This window comes from Lissotriton helveticus, chromosome 7 (genome assembly GCF_964261635.1).
Source record: "Lissotriton helveticus chromosome 7, aLisHel1.1, whole genome shotgun sequence".
Taxonomy (NCBI): domain Eukaryota; kingdom Metazoa; phylum Chordata; class Amphibia; order Caudata; family Salamandridae; genus Lissotriton; species Lissotriton helveticus.
The window spans coordinates 1,790,684,352-1,790,691,906 of NC_136068.1; positions in this window are offsets into that span (position 1 = coordinate 1,790,684,352).

Genomic DNA, 7,555 nt, shown 5'->3' on the forward strand with positions numbered 1-7,555 from the left:
AGATCCTTTCAGAGTTCCAATATTTTCTGTTTATTACCATAAGTTTCGTTTGGGATAGTATTGGAGAGATTTTATTTGAGAAGGAAGTTTTATGTATCTTGTCCTAGTCGAAGGGGATGTTTCTAGTATTAGATTCAGATTCCCATTTCATATCGCTTTTCAAGTGCGATTTGCGTGGTTTTGGGGATAAGAGTTTGTAGATTTTAGATACAGTATGTCCTGACTTCAGTAGCTGGAGAATCCTTGGGCGGATCGATGGGTCGGTGGGTATTATTGAATGTGGAGTGAGCTGTGCCTTTAGTTTCAGAAATTTATAAAATTCTATGGAGTGTAAGCCCAACCGTGTTTGTAAATTTGAGAAAGGAGAAGGGAGTTTCCTGTAAAGAGATCTTTGACTAAGTTTATGCAGTTTGTTGACCATTTGTCCCACAATAACATTTCTTCAGGTAAGGGTCATGCCATAGAGAGGCTTAGTTGAATTTCTTGATTTTTACCGCTGACATTTGATACAGGCGAAGTAGGGCTCTTTTAGTATTTTGAATGATATATTTAGAGGGAGGGATGGGATAGATATCCATGGTTAGGAGAGCAGGTAAAGGGATTTTGTTGATGATTGACCTTTCTATGTCCACTCATACAGGGATGTAGTCAGGGTTGGTTAATATCCAGTTAGATCCTTGTTTGCAAAGATACGCAGTTTGATAGTTCCTAAAGTTTGAGAGGCCCAAACCCCCTTTTTCTTTGGATAGTTGAAGTTTATTCGTGGAAATTCTGGATCTCTTTCATTGCCAGAGGAACGTGTTGAGCATCTTGTAAATCTTGGTCAAGAAATTATTAGAGAGTGTCTTAGGCAACATACTGGACATGTAGCTTACTAATGGGATGATAATCATTTTTAATGTCTCTGCTTTTCCCCAAAAGGATAGAAATGTTGGTGACCAACTGTCTAGTAAAGTGGAAATTCTCTTGATTAGGGCATTCTCATTAGCCTGCAGAGTAATGATTAGGTCTCTGGTGAAGTCTAAGACTATGTCTTTGATACTATTTGGTTGCCATGTAAGGTCTGAGCTGCCAATAAAGTTTTTGTCGCCAAGATTGTTGAGCAGTTTCACCTCAGTCTTATCTCTATTGAGCTTATAACCAGATACCGTTGAGAAGTCTTATATTGAGGACATTAGGCTAGTGATATCAGACTCCGCATTCTCGGAGATGACTAACACATCATCTGCGTTAGCTGTTATTTTGACAGTGTTGTTGTTGAAGCGTATTTCTGTGATCTGATTGTTGTTCCATAGCTGATAAAGGAACGGCTCTATTGCTAATAGGAAAAAGGAGGGTGAGAGTGGGCATCCTTGCCTAGTTCCCTGCTCTAGCCTAAAAGATGAGGAGAGGCTCCCACCTGTTCTAACTATGGCGGACGGGTACAGTGACATTGCCCAGAATCTCTATGAAAAACTCAAGCTGCCCAAGGCTAAAGGGGGTACCTCACTTCCCATTTTCAGAAACTTCCAAACAGCCTTCTTTTGCAAGCAGGGTGCAAATTGATTTATGGACAATCCACCATATGTACCACCCTGGGTGGCGATAGAGAAGTCCCTCAAACAGAATATTCCTTTAGTGGCATTAGTTATGATACAACACGCTCAAAAAACATCATACAGAATACCAAAAAAGCCATCCTACTCCTTGACTCCTGCATAGAGGTGAAGATAAAACAATCTTACCTATCATCCTTATGGTACAACCATACACTCAGAATTGACGGTGCGCCATTCTTCTGGGCAGACTGGTCCCACAAGGGCATTAACCCATTGCATGCTCAGGACCGCCCCCGGCCCTCATGCGTCACAGTGGACGTGTGCGGAGGACGGCCGGGGGACCGTCCGAATCGCACCCACTATTCAAATCGCCCGCCCAGCATGAAAATGTGTGCCGCATGCCAAAGGGTTAATCTAGTACAAGACATCTACGAAAACACTTCACCTATGCCATTTTCAACCCTGCAAAATCAGTTCAATCTTACTAACCTAGATTTCTATAAATTCTTTCCGCTTAAGGTAGGGCTTACCAAATTGAATCTATCAGGGAATAAGCCCACGATCACCACCCTCCTGTCTCACCTATCCAAACTGGTCTCATGCATATACAAACTTCTCCTACAGGACCAAAACAATTACCCTCTCTCTTAATCAACGGAAGTGGGAAGATGACTCTACTAAATCAAATATTGCTTGAAATTGGCACGCCATCAACAAGTCTCCCTTTTCACACAAAATGTTGCCTACCCTTTTGCAAACTAAATTCATTTGAATTAATAGGACCTATTGGACGCCTGCTAGACTCTTCAAGGTAGGCCTTACAGAAGACCCCAACTGCTGGTGTTGCGGCAAACACGAGGGATCCCTCGCACATATATTATGTTATGTTATGGTATGTTATATAGCTTATAGAGTGCCCAGCTACCCTAGCAAAGAGGTGTCCCGGCACTAATAACAGTCAAATGACAAGGCCACCAGAAAAGGCAAAGGGACCTACAATGAAGGGAAAATATGAGTCTACGGAATGCCAAGTAATTATTTAGGCTGCAAATGGACAGTGGGAGGGAGTTCCAAAGTTTGGCTGCCAGTGTGCGGAAGGCGCGCCCCCCAGCTCGTGCTCTCCTTACCCTAAGAACAAACGTCATGTGTTGGCCCATAGAACGAAGTTGGCTGAAGGTAATGTAGGGCAAGTTGTGGGTGGCCAGAATGCCAGGGAAAGAAGATATGCTGTTCGAGTGCCCCCTGCTCCAACGCTATTGGGATAAAGTGTTCGAATTCATCACACAGACCGTACAAATCATCCCCATGAAAGACTTCTCATACATTATACTGGGCCCCTTGGACCCCCAAATCAAGAACGACAATGATTGGTTCCTCCTGGACCTAATGGTTACTCTAGCCTGCAAACTAATCTTAAACAGCTGGAAAAAGTTTAAACTAGTTTCTTTGTCTAAGTGGCGTGAGTGGCTAACTTACCTTAGAGGAGTTGACAACATTGCTCTCCAATCCTCCCCGTGGAGACACTCACGGTGCTCCATCTGGAACGCCCTAGACACAAACGCCTTTGCCTATAAACCACCATGACCAACTCAATGGTAAACTCGCCTCCCCCCTCAAATTACTCCGTTCTCCCTGTAGATGATTGCCTAAGCTCCGTCAGCCACCCTTATACTAAGCCCTACTACCATACGCGCCACTATCTTCCCTCACTCATATGAGACATATCCATTATATTCACCCCGGTGCACTCTATTATATCATAGATGATAAGGTAAATAACTCTAATTGACTTGTAACTTCCCGGTTTCTAATACTCATGTCTGTATAAAGGTTAATGTATAAGATGTATGTACGGTATTGTAGTTCACTCAATGCAACATTATATGACATGCTGTAACCCTGCAATATTCATCTACACATGCCTATGTATTAATCAATTTATACAGTACTGTTCTATTCCTAACGTAGAATGTTTGAGATAATTCTGCATGCCTCTGTATTATCCGGATGTATGATGTTACAACGTGATCAAAATGATCGCTGTACATTACATCGCTGTTTTTACAACGCAAGTCGTTAACACAACTTGCACTGTAGGGTGCTGGAATTAGGAATAGTATGATTTACTATTCCAACTCCAGCCTACGTACAGTAGGGAAGGTGTTGGAATAGTAAATCACACTATTCCTTAGTGTAGAGCGCCCTCCAGTGCAAGTCGTGGTAAAGACTTGCGTTGTAAAAGCAACTATGTAAATCTATTGCGGTGTTTTGACCGTGTTGTTAACGTTATTTCCCGTATTATCCCCTAAACAATGTACCATTCAACCTTTGTTGTAGAGCTCTTACTATTTCATCTTATGCACAGCCTCCTCCCCCTTCTTTTGGTACTACTTTCCTTTCCTACTGTAAAATGTACTAAAATATTTTGAACTTGAAATACAGTAAATTACCATGCGAATAAAATTGTCTCCCAAATTGAATTTTTCGAGTGTCGCTTTAAGGTAGGACCAATTTATTTAGATGAAAGCCTTTTTGGCATCTATCGTGATTACTACTGTGGGGGAGTCTGTTAGTTTGGCTTTCTCCAAGGTGTGACATAAAGTTTGTGTATTATCACTAGAAAGTCTGTTCTTTAGAAATCCCACCTGTGAAGGGTGAGTACGTTTGTATAAATATTTTTGGAGACGTTTAGCCAGGCTCATGGCATATATTTTGCAATCTGTGTTAATCAGGGATTTAGGCCTGTAATTTTTATGTTGTGATCGGTCTTTCCCTTCCTTAGGTATTACCGCTATGATAGCCTCTGCAGGTGTCCCATTTATCTGGCCGGATTTACAAAATTTGTTGAACAAGTTTAGAAGAGGGGAATCAGAACGGATGCAAATCACTTGTAAAATTTTTCAATGAACCCGTCAGGTCCAGGCGCCTTCCCTACTTTAAGGGATTTTTTTCTGTCCCCAATTTCTGTGGTGGATATTGTGCCATTGATTTCATCCTTGTCTTGTTCTGAGAGAACAGGTAGATCGCATTTGCTCAAATAGTTTTGGGCTTTAGCAGTGCATAGGTCGTGGGTTTTGCTTAACAATGTACTGTAAAAATTCTTAAATATTTCTGCTATTTTGTCAGGATCAGAGTGAGTGTCTCCCTTCTGGTCCAGTAGGGTCTTAATCGTATTTCTCTGGAGCTTTAATTTTAGGTAGGAAGATAAGCTCTTCCCCGCCTTTTTGGATTCACAGAACCTAATGCTCGTATGTTTATTAATCCACACCCCTGCCCTCTTACTTATTATTTTATTATACTCATATTTCTTTTTCACCGATTCATTCAAGACAGAGGTTTCTCTGGATGGAATGTGTTTCCCTTCCAGTATAGATATCTCCTTTTCTAGTTTTTGAAGATTGCTGTTGATGTCCCTGTTCATTGCGGACCTAATTTTAATGATCTCACCCCAAGAGTGCTTTTTTGGGCTTCTCATATTGTGAGATCCGAAGTGTCTCCTATTTTATTTACCATGAGGTAGTTATGGATCGCACATTCAATGTTTTGTTTGTTTGAATCTATATCTAATACCTCAATATTGAATATTCATAGGGATTGTTTTTTTAAAAGATTTCAGGTCAGTAATGGATAAACTGATACATGAGTGATCTGAGATCACTCTTGGCTCAATGGAAGTTTGATCTATTCTGCTTACAGCATTGTCGGAGATAACCTGGTAATCAATGTTGAGTAAGAATAATGGGATTCTGTAACCTCCAAGTATCAGTCATGTTAAAACGTTTACATAAATTGTTAAGAGCTTTGTGAGACTTGTTTATTTATTTATTTATTTATATGTTTGTATAGTGTTGGAATCGACTCCCGAAGGAGTATCTCTGCGCTCAACTCAACTGACAGATAGAAGGCAGGTGCTCTTAAGATCGAGAAGGGGTGCTAAGTTTGAACCAGGAACGTTTTTAGCATTTTCCTAAATATGAGATGATCTGTACAAAGCCTAAGGGTGGAAGGGAGTTTGTTCCAGAGACAGGGGCCCAGGTAGGAAAGAGCCTTTCCATCCAGTCTAGCCCTTCTGATGGAGGGAATTTTAAGTAGGGACTGATTATTGGAACGGAGGGCACGTACAGGGTTATATGGAACAAACTTCTCTGCCAGATATGTGGGGCCACGGTTGTGTAAGCCCTTATGGATGACACAGCAGGTTTTGAATTTGATCCGTTGGCGAATCGGCAGCCAATGGAGTCTTTCCAGCAGAGGGCGTGAAGGGGATCTAGGTGGGGCATTCAAAACTAACCTTGCGGCAGTGTTTTGAACCACCTGGAGCCTACTAAGTATGGTATCGTTTGCTGATATCAGTAGCCCATTGCAATATTCCAAGCGACTGAGCACCAGGCCTGAACGAGGGTTTTCCTAGTGGAGTCCGGTAATAAAGGAAACACTCTACGTAGTAGTCCGATTACATGAAAACAGGACCCGGCTGTTTGATTTACGTGCTCTTTTAAGGATTTACCTTGATCTAGGCGGACACCCACCATCTGCTTGGGGCTGGGGGTGGGGCCCAGGTCCAATGGCCACCAGTCCAGGGTCCACAACAGTGTGGCCTCCCCAAAGAGCATTACCTTTGTTTTCCTACATTACACTGTAGGAAATTCGAGGCCATCCATTGTGATACCGCCCTCATACCCTCTGAGAAGGACTGTTTAACCGCCCTGGTCAATGTCTTGAATGGAAACAGCAGCTGAGTGTCGTCAGCGTACAACACTGGGATGAATCCGTAGAACCTCATGAGTCCGGCCAGGGAGGCCTTGTATATGTTAAAGAGTGTGGTACTCAGACACGAGCCCTGTGGCACCCCCTTTGTAAAGCTCCACAGGTGCAGAACGGAATGAGCCCATACTGACACTCTGTGTATGGCCTGATAGAAAGCTCCTCATCCAGGACAGCGCCGAACCCCCGAGCCCCGCCTCCCTCAAACGACTGAGCAGGATTTCATGGGATATCGTGTCGAATGCTGCGGACAGATCCAATAGCACCAGAATCATAGAGTTTCCCTTGTCCCCTTACCCTTATTGTTGACACGAAAAGGACAGCATGAGTCCCTATCTAAGGCTGGGTCTAAAGGAAGATTGAAGTCTCCCACGAGTATGTGCATGGCGGTGTCTGGGATTGTTTTAATTTGTCTACTGAGATCTTCCCAGAAGGCGAAGTCGTCCCTGTTGGGGGCATACATGTTTGTGATGTAGAATTCAGTGTTATTTGTTACCAATTTCGTTGTGACCCACCTACCCTGTGTGTCAGTTGAGCTTGCAACAAGGTCTATGTTGGCTTTTTTGGCTACCAAAGTCAGGACACTGTTTTTTTTTACCTATTTCATCTGAACCTGCAACATCGCTGTAAAACCTATTTCTAAGTGAGTTGAATTGTTTGGACTTGATTTTAGTTTCTTGTAGCAAGATGACATCACCCCTCTGTTTGTGGAGATAGTCAAGAATCTTTCTTCTTTTGATTGGAGAAGTGGAGAAGTGTGGCTCACTGGTTAGAGGAGGCAGACCTGGAAGCAGAGGTCAGCCCGGGACCAGAGTTCAATTCCCGGCTTGGCGGGGTCTTGAGTCCTAAAATGTCCATGGACTCGACAATTCTCTCTCCGGTGCCTACTTGATTCACGGGTTCACACTCTGTGACTCTGGGCAATAGCTTGCTTAATCTCCACAACGGCCCCTCGCGGTGGGATGCCTGGCTTTCACCTTGCGGATACCATGCCGGGGTTATCTCACAGGGGAATACCAGGACAGGTTCCCTAAGCAAGAGCTTAGAAACCGCTCGGTGATTTGCGCTATATAAATTCCTGTACATTTACATTTACATTGAGTGGTTTATGCCTTTAACATTCAGTGAGACTATCTTGATGTTGTGTTGGGCCATAGTCATCGGTAAGAACTGAGACATGAAAGGTGTGTTATGGTCGTAGTGTGCTTTTCTCTTCCTAGGGGAATACTTTTGGATTGTTTTCTCACTGTATG